This window comes from Elaeis guineensis, chromosome 1, assembly GCF_000442705.2.
Source record: "Elaeis guineensis isolate ETL-2024a chromosome 1, EG11, whole genome shotgun sequence".
NCBI lineage: Eukaryota > Viridiplantae > Streptophyta > Magnoliopsida > Arecales > Arecaceae > Elaeis > Elaeis guineensis.
In genome coordinates, this window is record NC_025993.2 from 74,115,410 (window position 1) to 74,132,685 (window position 17,276).

The following is a 17,276-nucleotide window of genomic DNA, read 5'->3' on the forward strand; positions in this document are numbered from 1 at the left end:
ATGGAGATGCACCAACTGAAGGACTTGCCTCAGGCTCCGATACAAAATGAACATCAGGACTTAGCCTGGGCTCAGGTGGTGATGAGGAATCCTCCCCCTCATCACGCTCCTCCTCCTCCACAACTACAACACCTCGACCTTTGATCCAACAACCATCTACTCTGATGAAATCCATACGTCGAAGGGAGTGATCGTTGTAAGTGTTAGTGTTCAGCAATCTACACACAGCCTCCCCCTCAAAACTCACACCACTGTGCCTAAAAATAACTATTAGGGCCATTTCATAAGGTAAGGGAGCCTTGGATCTATTCAAAGCCTCCCTCATGGCATCAATTATCAAAAATGGGAGATTCAAAGGAGATTCGGATACAACATGGTGCATCAAATAAATATCTCATCCGGTCATCAGGTCATATCTTCCTCTTCTGGGGAAGAGATCTTAAAGATCATATGGTGGAGTAGTCTCATCTCCACACTCAAGTTTTTTGCCTCAATTTTTATGAAACCTGCAACATCATCTCTTCCTAGGATGGTCCTGAGTCCATCCTCTTTTCTAGGAAGCTCATCAAGACAGCTTCCCTCATAGGGCATTCGAGGTAATCTACCCAACCTAGCAACATTTAGGACAATTTCAATACCCTTTATAACTGATCTTAGAATTCTATCAATAAACACTAGGTTTAAGTAAATTTTTTTAACCAAGTCTATGTACACTGGCTCAGACAAGCTACAGAAGAACCCCCACCCTTGATTAATTATCTTTTCACCAATTGAAAAACCATCTCTTCTCAAGAACCAAAAATCTACATTCCTCCCTAAAGCAACTTTTCTGACAGAGAGAGGAACCTTACTTGGAGTTCTGAGAGGAGAGACTTTAGCTGGGATCTGAGCCACCCTCTTTCTTCTGCTTCTAGTGGCCTCACTAATTTCCTTCTTTGGGGCAGCCGCATCTTGGGAGCCATTGTTGCAATAAGGGCCAAGGAACTGGTCAAGAGAGGAATAGAGGGTGAAAAGTTAATGAGGATGAAGAGAAAACAGGGATTTAGAGGTGTTTGTTTAGGATTTTTGAAATAAGGGTTTTAAGAGTTTGGTAAAGAGCATGAAAGAGTGGGTTTTGATCAAGGATAGGTCAAGAAGAAGTATCTACCCAAGATTTTAAGGTAGAAACAAGGAATTTTTGGACGGATGGAGGGTTGGATTTAGGTATTTATGATCGGTGGAAAGCTTGGAGAGGGGTTTTAGTTTGGGATGAAAAGAGAAGGAAGATGAATAGTGAATGAGTCAGCCCTTTTGGGTTTTTAGACAAAAGATTTAATGGATCGATCCACTTCAAACCCATTTACCCGATAGTTTGGGACATCCCATGGGTTGTCCCATCCAGGGTAGATTTAGGTGATGAGAAAATAATTTGAAAATGAGAAAAAAATCAAAATAAAAAAAATTGGAAAGACTTGTATCGCCTTGAGATGATCATGTAGAGTTCAGGTAAATTTTGGTATGATTTTTGATGGAGAATTTTTATGAAAAAAAATTTGAGATCATATCCGAATAACTCTGATGATTTTTAATTGACTTGAAATAGACTTCAAAAAAGGTAGATGGCTTCAAAATTTAAGTTGATGAAGTAAAAGAATTTTGGATGAATTTTGAGAGAGAAATTATGATGAGTGATCAAGCAAATGGATCTAAGATGCCTAATTCCTTTCTAATTACGCAAAATCTATCTTCATTTAAAGCTTTAGTGAATATGTCAGCTAATTATTTTTTAGTATTTATGTATTCAAGTGTTACATCCTTATTTTGAATATATTCTCTTATAAAGTGATGTCTAATTTTAATATATTTTGATCTAGAGTGTTGGATTGGATTCTTAGTTAAACTAATGGCACTAGTATTGTCATATCTTATGAAAATGTCTTTAAGTTCAATTCTAAAATCTATGAGCTATTGCTTAATCCATAAAATTTGAGTACAGTAACTTTCAGCTGCAATGTACTCAGCCTCGATCATAGATAATACTACCGAATTTTGCTTTTTGCTAAACCAAGAGATTAAGTTGACTCCTAGAAATTGGTAAGTTTCACTAGTGCTTTTTCTATCTAATCTATATCCAGCAAAATCAACATCTGAGTAACCTATTAAATTAATAGAAGATTGCTTAGAAAACCAAAATCTTAGGTTTTGTGCTAATTTTAGGTATTTGAGACTTTTTTTAACAGTATTTAAGTGAGATTCCTTAGGGTTTGATTGAAATCTAGTACACATATATACGCTGAACATTATATCAAGTCTACTGACAGTAAGATATAACAAAGAACCTATCATGTCTCTATAAAACTTTGAATCAATAGACTCATCATGTTCATCCTTATCTAATTTACAGGAAGGGGTCATAGGAGTACTTACACTCTTGGAGCTCTCCATCCCAAATTTTTTTAATAATTTTCTTGTGTACTTATTTTAGGTGATGGAGATCTTCTCCTTCATTTGCTTGATCTGGAGTTCGAGGAAGAAAGTGAGTTCTTCCATCATGCTCATCTCGAACTCCCACTGCATAAGTTTGACAAATTCTTGATATAAAGCTTCATCAGTAGATTCAAATATAATATCATCAACATATATTTGTATAACTAGTATCTCTTCATCTTTTCTTTTTATTAAAAGAGTTGTATCTATTTTTTTTAAAAAAAATTATTTTCTAATAAAAACTTACTTAATCTTTCATACCAAGCTCTAGGGGCTTGTTTCAAACCATACAAGGCTTTGTTTAATTTGAAGACATGATCTAAAAATTTATGATTTTCAAAACTTGAGGATTGTTCTACATATACCTCTTCAGCAATATAATTATTTAGAAAGGAACTTTTAACATCCATTTGAAATAATTTAAAATTCATGAAATATGCATAAGCAAGCAGCATTCTTATAGCTTCTAATCTAGCAACAGGTGCAAATATTTCATCAAAATCAATTCCTTCCTGTTGGTTATATCCTTTAGCAACTAATCTTGTCTTATTTCTAATAACATTACCATCTTCATCTAATTTATTCCTATATACCCATTTTATTCCGATTATTGGATGGTTTTTAGGTCTAGCAACAAGAGTCCATACATTGTTTCTTTCAAACTGGTTTAACTCTTCTTGCATAGTATTTATCCAGTTATGATCTTGTTCAGCTTTTTCTATTATCTTAGGTTCTAAGTGAGAAACAAAAGTTACATAATTACATACATCTCTAAGAGAGGATCGAGTTCTTACCCCTTGTGCTGGATCATCAATGATTAATTCTTTGGGGTGATTATGGACATACCTTCATTTCTTTGGAAGATCACTTGTACCTTGAGGTTGTTCTTGAATATTTTGATCATTGATGCTTTCATCCTCATGCTTTTTCTCCAGTTGGTCTTTGTTTTGCTCATTTGAGTCATTGATAGTGAGTTCTTTCATTCCTTCTTTTATGATACCTGCATCATCAGCATCTTCTCCCTTTCTTGATGGAAGATCATTAGTCTCATCAAAAACTATATGAATTAACTCTTCTGCTACTAGAGTTCTTTTATTGAAAACTCTAAAAGCTTTACTAGAAGTAAAATAGTCAAGGAAGATAGCTTCATCAGATTTAATATCAAGTCTATCTAAACTATCTTTGCCATTATTTAAAACAAAGCAACGGCAACCAAAAATATGAAAATATCCTATGTTAGATTTTCTACCTTTTCATAATTCATAAGGTGTTTTCTTTAAAATTGATCTTATTAAAGTATGGTTTAAGATGTAACATGCTGTGTTGATTGCTTCTGCCTAAAAATATTTTGGAAGCGTACTCTCATATAGTATGGTACGGACCATTTCTTCAAGAGTTTTATTTTTTCTTTCTACTATCCTATTTTATTGGAGTGTTCTAGGTGCAAAAAAATTATGATCTATTCTTTTTTCATCATAAAATTTTTTAAAATTTTTATTTTTAAATTCGATACCATGATCACTATAAATTGAAATAATTGATAAATCTTTTTTATTTAAAATTTTTTGGCAAAACTTAGAAAATACTAAAAATACTTCATCTTTAGATGCTAAAAATAAGACTCAAGTGAAACGTAAGAAATCATTGATAATCACCAAGCCATATCTTTTACCTCCTAGACTAGTTGTCCTTGTAGGACCAAACAAATTCATATGTAAAGGTTTAGAAGTCGAAACAATGTTCTTAGGTTTAAAAGAAACTCTTGTTTGTTTACCTAATTGACATGCATCATAAATTTTATCTTTATCAAAACTTATCTTTGGCAAATCAAAAACCAAATTCTTTCTAGTAATTTTAGATAGTGTGTGCATACTAATATGTGCAAGCCTACGGTGCCAAAGCTAACTAGTCTCATTGATTTTAGCATTCATGGCTACAAGACATTGCATGTTTTGCAAGAAAAGATTATCCAAGTCTACCATATAAATATTATTATACCTATGTCCAATAAACCTAATGTTATCATCAAAAGGACTAGTTACAATACACATGGATGATTCAAAAAGTACTTTATAACTTTTATCACATAATTGACTAATGCTTAAAAGATTATGCTTAAGACCATCTATAAGCAAAATATTATCAATACAAGTGGAGGGAGTGATACCGATGTTATCTATTCTGATGATTTTTTCTTTGCCATTATTCCCAAAGGTGACCATCCCTCCATTCTTAGCTTCCAAAGTGATGAATTGAGACTCATCACCTATCATGTATCTTGAGCATCCGCTATCAAGATATCACTTTCGTTTCGTTTCTTGGGATGCAAGACACACATACACACATGGAATCAAGTTTTAATTTTAGGTACCCAAGCTAACTTGGATCCTTTGGGATTAGTCACAATGGTTTCTTTTGAAATCCATATTTTCTTAACATTTGGACCAACAAATTGAAGCCATCAGATCAGATAGGAACCTCTAATGTGTGTGACCCCACAGGTTCGAACCTAAATCGGTAGCACAGGAATCAATTTTTGTACTAATCAAAGTGACCATCTAACAATGGTACCCGACATCCGGATAGATCGAATAGTCGCAATCGCAACATTCAGAACCTACGCGAATATAGTTACTGTATAATTCATCCCTTTTAACCCCTATGTATAGGATGACTCAGGGTTAAACTGTCAACCCTGATCAGATCATCCAAATCGTGCTCAACTCAAATAGTCCTATGACTCCTCACTAGGACTACCCTGGCCAAGATTTTGCTAAATTGAAATACGACTGTACACAGCTCCTGAACTGGAGTGGTCAATCCCATCTTGACACACGCACCGACAAGTCAAGTACTTGACTACACCCAGCAGCCTTCCGTCACTGAATTAAAAATTCAGGTAGTCCAGTGCCTAAGTACAGTGAGTTGCTTGCAAGTCACTGTGGCAGTCTCAGGTCGGAGGGACAGTTATACCCATATCCCATCGGAGCAAATCTTGACAGCAGAAAAAGCTTCAGAGTCTGTCACGTTCAGTGCAGATGTATCCTTACATCTCATCTGTATGCCATACCAGTATCTCCACACTCCTTGGTTAAGAGGACAACTAACCCATATGGCACACAACGATCTATGCTTGATAAATATTATTGTCCTTGGTAACAACACATCATTTGATCGCGAACAGGTTTAAGGACTAAATGACAAATCCTCCTTTGTCGAGTCTAAATAGTCCTAAGGACTTCACTATAACACAGGAGTTCATTAGAAGATGAAACAATTTATGATAAAAAATATCAAAATAACTTTTATTTATTTATAATTTATATACTAATATAAAAAAGAGCACAACCGTCAACAGACTGACGATTGGCTTTGGGACACTATTCCCAACACAAATTTGTTTGACAAGCATGCATAAGCATTATGTTCTATCTTGCCACATTTAAAACATGTAATATTTGGCAAGTTGTTCATAGATGCATTTACAAAAATATTTTTCAAAAATTTTTATTTTCAAAGAGTATTGTAACCAAGTCCAGCTTTATCATACACTGCTCTTGATTATTAATAATTATTTGAAGTTTATTTGAGCTTATGATAAATCTATCAGCTTTTGGTTTCAGTTTGGTTACTTCTTCCTTGAGATTCTGATTTTTCTTTACAAGAGTTTGATATTTCATTTCTAATTCTTTATTTTTGTTGGAGATCTCTTCTTTTTCTTTCAACAAAGTTAGATTTTTTAATTTCAGATCTTTATTTTTTAGTTTTAATTTTTTTAAATCATTCAAAAGCTCATAAAATGCTTCTTGCAGTTCATCATAAGAAAATTCATTTTGAGTTTCAAAGGTTACCTCATTTTTATGTGCCATAAGGCACAGATTGGCTTCTTCATGGGATTCATCATCAGAGGTGGAGTCATCACTGTTGCTCCATGTAGCCATCATTACTTTTTTCTTCTTGAACTTCTTTGGACCCTTCTTGAGCTGGGGACAGTCCGATCTTAAGTGGCCTGACTTCTTGTACTCATAACAAATGACGGGCTATTCTTTCTCTTTTTCTTTACTCAGCTCTCCCTTAACTGGTGATCTTCTCTTGGTCCCTTGTCTTTTTTTCCTCATGAAACATCTAAATTTTTTTGTGATTAATACCAGATCCTTATCATCTTCACTGTTTTCTAATTTTTTTGAATCTTCTTCTTCTTGAGCCATTGATTTGAGGGCAATTGTCTTCTTTCTTTTGGTCTCTTCTTCAGAGTATTGCTTCATGGTCAGCTCGTGGGTCATGAGAGATCCAAGCAGCTCCTCCAGAGGTAGAATGTTTAAGTCCTTGGCTTCTTGAATCACCGTGATCTTTTCCTCCTACGATCTTGGTAGAGACCTAAGAACTTTTCTTACAAGGTCACTATTAGAATAACATTTTCAAGACTTTTTAGACCATTTATGATATCAGTGAAATGAGTAAATATTTATGTTATAGACTCATCAAGTTTCATTTTAAACAATTCATAGTTGTGCACAAGCATGTTGATTTTTGACTCTTTTACTTGGTTTATGCCCTCATGAGTAACTTCTAACCCATCTCAAATTTTTTTAGCCAAATTACAAGTGAAAATATGGTTAAATTTATTTTCATCTAAGGCACAATATAAGACATTCATGGCTTTAGCATTGAGCTGAACCATTTTCTTATCAAAGTCATCTCATTCATCTTCCGACTTAGGGAGGGATACACCATCAATCAACTTAGTAGGTGTGTAAGATTAATTTACTATGATACTTCACATATCATAGTCAAGTACTTGGATAAATATTCTCATTCGAGCTTTTCAATAGGTGTAGTTGGACCTATTGAAAAGTGAAGGTCGGTTTGTGGATTGCCCCTCAGCTAGAGATGTGCCAAATTGGACTGCCATAGATCTTTGGCTCTTGATGGTTAAATTAAGCAATGACTAGAGCACCGAGCTTTGATACTACTTATTGCCCAGATATGGAGCCCAAGAGGGGAAGGGGGTGAATTGGATCTTTTAAAATTTTAGTGATTAGTGCTCATAAGGAAAGTGCTCAACTTGATTAGTGAGGTGAGTTAATTTATAAAGAAAAGAGGATCAACTACAATTAACAAATAAGCAAGTATAGAGTACAATGAAGAAAAAAAAATACAAGCACATTAAACACAAGGAATTTATAATGGTTTGGCGCTAACCTTGCACCTACATCCATTCCCTAAGTCCCAACTTGAGAATTCAATCTACTAAAAGGTTTCAAAATACAACACGTCGGATAATACCGACTCTTGCTATCCAAGCAAGAACACTTATTTTTTGGGTATAAGCCAACCCACAAACTCTCGATTATAGGTTCGGATCAATCTTTCCTAGTTTTGAAACTCCTCAAAACTAAAAACTCAATGTACAATAACAAAAGATATGAGTACAGAAATTTTAGCAGACACAAGCTCCTTAAATGAGCACAATAAAAATAATTAAAGCACAATACTCAAAGAGTAGAAGCCTTTGTTGGACACCCTCAAATGATTGAAAAATTTGAATGCAGCTGGAGAGTGGTTGGTGAGCTGATTGAATGCTTCTTTTTTCTCTTTCTAGGATTTTTTTTTCTCTTTCACAGATTTGAGCTTGAATGCTTCTTGGTTCCTTTGATTTTCCATCTCTAGAGAGCATTTATAGTCTTTATTTAGTTTTGAGAGTGTCTTAGAGTTGGTTAAGAGCTATTGGAGTATGTTTAATGCATATTAAATGTATCAATAATGGGCTAAAAACTAGCCGTTATGAGTGTTCATCCAGAATAGATCGACCCATGGGATGCCTCATTGGAAATGGGTAGACCCATAAGTCACCTCATTTGACAGGACAGAAAATTGAGCTCTCTATTTTGATCTCAGGATCTCAGAGGTCGACCCATGGGTCGTCCCATTGCGTGCCATAAGCCAAAACAGGTGCATGTCGGGTACCCAATAAAAGGGGATGACTCAGTTGAGTCACCTCATTTTGTTTCAACTTAGTTTTTCATATATTTAAGATCCAAAACTTATCAAAATACTATCAAATACTCTTAAATAGATTTGAATGAATTTGATACTCTCAAAAGACTTCAAAAATATCTCCAACTTGCAAAATCTTCAACTTTGGCACCCTTGAAAGAGCTTTTCAAACTCAATATTTTTGGACTACCTAAAATAATATCAAAATATTCTTCTAGGATAAGAAAACTCATTAGTAGTCTCCTTAAATAGTTTGTGACCGTCAAAATCAATTCTTAGGGCAACATATATGTAGAATTGATGAACCTAAGGACCTAATTCGGTTCTATGGCTCGAATATGATTCACCTAAGCTAACCTATTCGGATCAATTGATCAATTGGTATCTAAGATAAGTAATTAAAATATAGTTATTTAATTAGTTTCGTTCGCTGATCTAATCAATTTATTGATGTCTAAGGAAAGCAACCGGGGGACCCCCACCAATCTCAACTTACCTGATCAATTTGGAAGATTGAGTCTTAAATATGGTTACTTGATGATTTGATTTGGCTCATGCCAATTAGATCAGTCATGTGATGACTGATTAGATGAGATCGAAATCCAAATCTCTTTATAAATATTAAGTCCAATGGTCTTCTACCATTGTAGATGTGCGGGCATGCTACCGATATTGATTGTTCTCGGTTGGTCACAGTGGTTCAGTTACATCGAGAACACACAACCACTCTATTAGCAAAGAGTTGCTCCAAGGTAAAGATGAGGTTGGGCCCAATAACTATTAGATGAGGGACCCAATGACGGCTTTGCACCTGCTTGTGAATAGTGAGTCTGACTTAATTAAGGAGTGCAGACAATAACTGTTAGGTGAGCCCACATGACTTAAAGATCAAGTAGCTGCAACATGTTTAGAGAAGCATTTGGGCAAAGAGTTGTCCACGCATCAGTTTGCTCGTATTACCAATAACTTTTAGGTTAGGTGCACAGTATCGGTGGGACTGCAGCACCCACTAGAAATTCGATTGTCGCGTTAGGATTTTTATTTCTCCATCTGGAGAGTATGGGAGATCTAATAAAATAGTAAGAGTCACTTTTTACATCTAAAAATTTCTAAAGCAAATTATAAAATAAGTATAAATATCTAATTAAAATCTTTACTCTCTACTGTTTATTGTGTCAGCTTCCAACCCTCTAGCTCAAATTCTAGATATCAACCGATTAATCAAAATTAATTATATAGACCGACTCATAAATCTAAGAATCATTATTAATTTTAAAAAATTAAGCAATATTCTCTACTAGATTATTCTGATGTTAATAACCTGTCCAATGCAAAGTCAATGAGCCATACTTGATGAGTGGATAGACAATATCATTAAAGATAGATGCTATATGATGAAGTCCATGTTAGATGAACTCCAATGTATGCATGAGTACATGTTCACTGCAATGACACATTGAGTCATCTACAAGTGTTGTGAGATGATCAGAGTCACACAGTGCATATGATGCATGATGGACAGTCAGTCTATGATTATTATTTGATAATGATCGAGGACATTAAGAAGCTTGAAAGGCTCGACATGACCATGCATAAGAAATTGCTTGTGGATTTGATCATGTGATCTCTGTTTAGTTTATATAGATAATTTATGATAAACTACCATATGAAAGACCATCTTGGCATCTTATCTGAATTGGTCAAAGTGTTGGTAACAAAGAAACTTTGAAAGTGTTCAGATATAAATACCTAGAGAGCCTAAAGAAACAAAGACACACTTAGAGTTGGCATATCAAAATTGGTCAATACTATCCTTACGATTTCTTCTTCTCTTAGTTGGCATATAGACTCTAGTGATTTTATAGAGTCGATGGGAAGGTAGAGGGCTGAGAAAGTAACCCTTAAAATTGGCAATAGGGCAAGAGTTGCTGCTGTGGCCATGGGTATATATCTTTTGTGGTTATCATTTGGATTCGGTTCTTAGAAATAGTCTCTATCATTTGCATGGTGATGCATCTGTGAATTTAATTGAGCAAGTAGTGAATGCCATTGGATCTGAGAGATCCAGAGTTGAGATAAAACTTAAGTATATGTGGAACCTTAGGTTAGATCGTATTGGAGAAGAAATGATTAACAAACTGGAGAAATATGGGCTTTGAGCTCATTGACTGTTGAGTCATATCTAGTTTGTGTATCATCTCTTTGAGAAAATATGATCAAGCTACTCTTGTGGGACAAGAGAAAAAGAATCACTGAGATACTTATCCTTGTACACATTTGATGTGTGTAGCCCATATGATGTACTAACAAAGAAAGTTGTCTCTACTTCATTACCTTTACCGATGATCAGTCATAGTATGGGTAAGTATACGAGATACAAATCAAAAATTTTTGAAAGGTTCAAATAATTCAGATGTAAAGTAGAGAAGCAAATCAAAAAATTTCTAAAGGTACTTCGATCGGATCGAGAATGCAATACCAAAAAAAAATTTTTTTCGATTATCTCATAAAACAGCATAGTTTCATATTAGACCCCTCTTAGCACATCTCAGCTCAACGACATAAGAAGAGTCATGGGACTATATGAGATATGGTCCGGTCCATAATGGACTTCACTAATTTATTTCTTTAGGGACATGCTTTATTTCTATGGAATTAGGTTCTCTCTAAACCTGTTCCTACCACACCGTATGAGACATGGCATGGTGAGAATTGAATCTTGATTATTTCAAGATCCAAGAATATCCAGTCTATGTCAAGGACAGTAGGTGGATATGTTAGAGAACAGATTTATAAAGCTCATTCTCAAAGAGTTTGGGATATTGCTTTTCTTCTGAAAGGATTACAATATGATTGTGACTCGACATGCTATCTTCTTGAAAAATTATTTAACCAAGATGAAGCAATGAGAGGAAGGTTAAGCTCAAAGAGAGTGTCTCTGAAGAGCAGCCAGCTATAAGACATAAAGAACCTATTCATGATAAGTCAGTATGTATACATTCCTCCTCCACCTCGTACATATAGTAGGATATCCAATCCTCTCGAAAGGTACTTGGGTATGCTTAATAGAGGATGTAAAAAAATTATTTCTCATAAAAGATAGAAAATATAGAAATGATGCCAGAACCTATAACGAGACGATGTTAGACATTGACTTCAAGAAAGAGATGTGAATTAGCTTTTCAGATTAAATATCTTTTGAAGATTTCTATATGGAGTAGCTTATGAATTTTACTTCTCGTGATATGAGATTACAAATACTATAATAATCTTGAAGTTGGAACTTTCATTTCGATGATATGATCAAATTGTTTGATCAGAAATGAGGAATTATGTATTTCCAAAAAGGTCAGTGGGAGTATTCAATACTGATATCGGTTAAAATATAGTTGAATATAGAATTCTCCATGAAAGATATAAAGCAAGCATTCTAAAGATCCATAGAGATAGATGTAATTGGCTGCTTGAGTTTTCATAGATAAAGTACAGAGAGTAGATGTTGAAAGGGTCAGCATAGAAATCTTGAAGAAGGGTCTGCTACCCTCTTGGGCATAGATATATGCCACATAATGTACTTAAACTGATATAGTTAATACTATGAATGTCACGAGTAGATATCAATTGTATCCAGGCTGAAAGTGCTGGATTATGGTGAAAACATCTTGAAGTACTTGAGAAGAATTAAAGATATGTTCTTAATTTTAGAGAAGGATCAAATCTAAGAGTGGGAGGATACACCAATTCAGATTTTATCTGTCATTGATGGTAGAATGTCTACATCATGGAGTGTGTTCCTGTGTCAATATCTTAGAAGGATTCCAAGCAATTGATCGATGGAAGCTGAGTACACTGTAGATATATAGGATACATTCTGGTTTTAATGTTAGTTGCAGAATTGGATGTCATACCATTAGATGTCATGACACTATACTACAAAGATAATGGCACTATAGCCCTTGCTAAGAAGCCTAGGTCTCACTAGATATCCAAGCACATAGAGCAGTAGAACACGCGACTACCTCAAGTAGAAATACATGGAGGTGCAGAGAGTAAACTCTACATAAGATATGGATAATCCACTGGTAAGTCACTTAGCTAGCCTAAGACTAAAGTCTGTCTTATGAAGATGGGGCTTGGTATATGGCAGATTGGCTTTAGTGCAAGTAATAGATTGTTGGATATATGTCCTAGAAGCCAATCTTGGCTAACGCCTATCATATCTCTAAGATATGATTTTGTATTTTATGGGTATTTATATTACCATTCATATTTTATTTGTCTATAAATTATCCAAGGGATTAATAAGATGATGACACATATTCTTAAAGAATTAAGAATTTGAGATATATATCATTGATGGTTAATTTCTAAATTACTCCTGATCGTAGAATCATCATGGGGATGGTGATTGATCCAGATAGATCAGTGCATGGATCACTTCCTTCGGATAGATGGATCTCGAGTCTGCAGTGTAGTGACACTGGAGCGAGAGTGCAAGTGGTTGTTAGAGAACAACTAGTACTGAGCGTGACCAACACGAGAAGTCACATGGATGTCTGCTCACTCATTAGTAATTTTCTCGATGCTGCAGTTGTATGACTGATCTTTTGACCTGCGGTACTATAGCTACTCACAGTGAGACTACTGGAGTTTGACTGACACATAAACATGAGTCTCAATAAGCCCTTGTAGTGGATGTTGATGATAGTTGATCCACTGTAGGAGTAGGGTGTGCACTTAAATAGAATCTATCGATCCTAGTAGAAAGGAGTAGTCCTATGAGATTTAAGAAGCTGAGTCTTTAAGTCTATGGCCATAGCAGTGTGATTAATGGAAAAAAATTTTCATGAGAATCACATATAGACTCGAGCTAATTAAATCTATCATATGATCGATGATGAGGTTTGATGATTCATCTATGACTTATCATTTAATCGGGACTCACGATAGAGGGACTGTGTCATATATTAACTGTACCTAGAGGTTCATCACTTTTTATTCTGCTGGATTGCCACTACATACTGCTTGGTGTCATTGGTAGATTGTGAGACCCACGAGCATTATCTTGATGATCGATGATCCTTGGTGGGCAGAGTTAGAACGGCTCCAACCTATTGAAAAGAGTTTCAATGATATTATGATAGAAATCACAATATATCTCACTATCAGACATAATAGAACCTATGGGATTACACACAAAGAGATTTTTGACTGATCGATGGTTGAATTATGATTATGAATCGTGATAGGATTTGATTATCAATTTGATTGATAATTGATCCAATGCAAAAGTTGTATCAAGTAACTCGATAAAAAGTTAGTGAGTTATAGGAGGATTAATTGATAATTGGATTGCTAATTGGCTCAATTTGATTGAGCTATGGGGCTTGCATCAAGTCTAATTAAATTAGATTTAATTTGACTTGATATGAGTTTGATTTGTCAAGTCTAATTGGATTATAAGATAACCAAATTGCATGAAAGGATGATTCCTAATTGAATTAGGATTTGGGTTTGACTTAATTTTGAATTAGACTAGGATCTAAACAAGAATGTTTGAATTTTTATTTGGACTAAGAATTCTCATCTTCATGGATGCATCAAATCTTAATTGGATTAGGATTAAATTGAGTTTGACTCAAGCACCAAGAGAGAGTCCAAAAAGACTAGGACTCCTCTAATTAGGTGACATCTAATCTAAATAGTTTAGACTCCTAATCAGATTTAGATTTTTATCTATTTAGATCTAATCAATTTTTAATATGATTAGGATTGGTTAGAGTTTTAATTGATTTAATTCAGCCACCTAAAGAAGAGTCCAATGTGCTTTAAACTCCTTCCTCTCTATGTGCCATAAAAGCCCCACGCCCAACCAGATTGGATGCCAAATTTTTCCACACCCCCTATCCCTTTTTAATGTGTAATAAGATTTCTTAATTCTCCTTCTTTCCATGAGAAACTTGGGTGCAAATAAGGAGTGTTGGGCAGCACAAAAAATTCAAGAGTCCTAAGAGCTTTGGACTCTTATCTTCCTACCTTATCTCCTAACTAAACTCAAACTCCTCACCTATTTAAACATGAGATGTTGAGAGGGGCTGATATGGATCGGGTTTGATGCCCAAAAGAGAGGGTTTTGTGGGTGGAAAATCATGGGAGAAAAGAGCCACAGCGTGATGGTGCTTGGCATGAGGTAAGTTGATGCATATTCCTTCTTTCTTACAACAACCAAGGGTTGGTTGTTTGGACCATCTCTCCCTCTCTTTTATTTTTGTTTGGACATGGGTTTTTTCTCTTCTCTTTGTCCAAAAATTGGATAAAATTTCTACATCTCTAGCGTAGAGAATTGGTGCATGGGTTTAAGAAAGAAAAGAGAAGAAAGGGTTCTTCTCATGATCTCTAGCATAGAGATCAACATCCTCCTATCTTTTTCTTCTTCTCTAAGAGTATCTTGAGAGAAAAAAAGATTTTTAACCTTAAGATGCAATTTTTGTAAGAGAACTAGCATCCCGGTGAGATCAATAAGCTTCTGATCAGATTGAAGTCTCATGTGGATACCCATAGGAGTCGGATGCTTGTGCGGCTACAAGGAACCTTCAGAAGACATCCATGATCATCAGTTCATGGTGAAGATCGACTCATGTCAAGGTATGTTCTTTATTTATTTATTTTTATTTAATTTTTATATCTGAATCCTGTCTCACATATGTCAATCTTGTTTATGATTTTAAGATTTGATCTTATGCATGCTTAGATTAAATTAGATTTAATTTGAAATTTTTAAATTTCTGCTGCATACTTATTTTGAAAATTTTTACATGCATGAAACCATGAAACTCCAATACTATACACTGGCTTTTGACAAGTAAGACACTATTCAATCTTACCTTTGGAACTAAAGCAGTCATCCCTATGGAGATAGGCATGCCTTTACATTAGATGGAAGATTTTGATGCTTAAAAGAATTCAGAAGATCTGCAAACGAACTTAGATCTTCTGAAGTAAGTTAGAGAGAAGGTGTGAGTTTGGATGGCAGCATATTAGTGGTGCATCGCATGCTATTACAACCTTAGGGTGAAAAAGAAATACTTTTGACCTAGAGACCTGATTCTCAGGAGGGCTAAAGTTAGTCAGCCAGTTGAATAAGGAAAGGTTTCATCCAACTAAGAAGGATCTTACCATGTTGCCAAGCTCTCCCTCACACCTAGAATTCTGCTAATCTCTGGCCTTACTATCAGTAAGGTGCATCATATAAAGCTGATCTTACAATGAAACTCCAATTTTTCTATGTAAAAAAAATGTTATTGAATAAAGCAATCCGGAGAAGCGAAGCCTTGGCCTAGCTAACTAGAGGAGTGGAACATGTAAGGAGTCATCTTCCACCAAGTTGATGTCTAAGGACTGGACTAAGAAATTCCTAGGTGAGCTACACACCCCTAGCCAAGCCGTCGTGCCTATCGAAAAGCCCTAGGTAAGCTATGCATCTCAGATTGGATCACCATCCTCGTAAAGTCTTGGATGCTTGATGCACCTCCAATGGCACAAGACTTCGAGCCTCAGGGTTAGAGTAGGCCTGCATTGGTTGAAACTTTGAGAAAGCCTTGGGTGAGCTATGCGCTCCAGGCCAGACTGCCATGCCTGTCGAAAAGCTCTAGGTGAGCTACATGCCTTAGGTTGGATCACCATGTCCATAAAGTCTCGACTATTCGATGCACCTCTAATGGTGTGAGACTCCAAGCCCTGGGGCTAGAGTAGGCCTGCATCGACTGAAAACTTCAAGAAAATTTTGGATGAGCTATGCATCTTAGGCCAAACCGCCATGTCTGCCAAAAATTAATGAGCTGCATGCCCTAGGCTGGCTCGCCATGCCCATCAAGCCTCGACTGTCTAGCATGCCTCCAATGATGGAAGACTCCGAGCCTCAAGGTAAGAGTAGGCTTGTATTGCCCAAAAACTCCAAGAAAGCCTTAAGCGAGCTTCACGCCCTAAGCCAGGTCACCATGCTATCCTCTTCACATCTCAAAGGTCTCGACATACTTTGACTCAGAGACAAGCATCCATGAAAACTTGAAGCAATATTAATTTTCAATTGAGAACCATCAAGCTTCAGAAGACTAAGCCTTGAGAAGGCCCTCTGCTTTGAGTCCATAAACTCAAAGGAGGGTAGAGCTTCAATCATCAAGCTTCAAACAATCGAGCTCGACAAGGCCCTTTCCTTTGAGTCTGCAAACTCGAAGGAGGGTGAGCCTTGATCATCAAGCTTCAGATGACCTCACTTGTTGAGAAGGATCTCTCATGATGGAGAATATGTATCTCTGCCCAAGATCGCTAATCTAGATGACAATATCGATACCACAACAGAAAGAAAGAAGAAATAAAAAAGATATAATCAAAGATGTAGATCAGTCCAAGGCTTACCTCCACAGGGCATACAAGCTTCACTATGAAAGAAAATAAGTATAAAAGGAGATCATATACTCTCTGTTGGATATATGCCTGAGAAGTCAATCTTGACTGACGTATATCATATTAATGGAATATAATTTTATACTTAATGGGCATTTATATTATCATTCATATTTTATGTGTCTATGAATCATCCAAGGGATTAATAAGATGATGACACATATTCTCAAAGAGTTAAAAATTTGAAGCATGTATCATTGATGGTTAATTTTTAAATTACTCCTAATCATAGGATCATCATGGGGATGGTAATTGATTCAGTTAGACTAGTGCATAGATTGCTTTCTTTGAACAAATGAGTCTTGAGTCTGCAGTATAGTGACACCAGAGTGAGAGTGTAGATGGTTGTT

At 35.6% G+C, this 17,276-nt stretch overlaps 1 long non-coding RNA gene across 1 annotated transcript; it reads left to right on the forward strand.

The window, feature by feature from the left end:
• Positions 1–14,593: 14,593 nt before the first annotated feature.
• On the forward strand, positions 14,594–17,015 carry LOC140854737 (uncharacterized). Its single transcript, XR_012137902.1, has 3 exons — positions 14,594–14,653; positions 15,025–15,108; positions 15,331–17,015. It is a non-coding gene; the product is annotated as an uncharacterized lncRNA (long non-coding RNA).
• Positions 17,016–17,276: the final 261 nt, after the last annotated feature.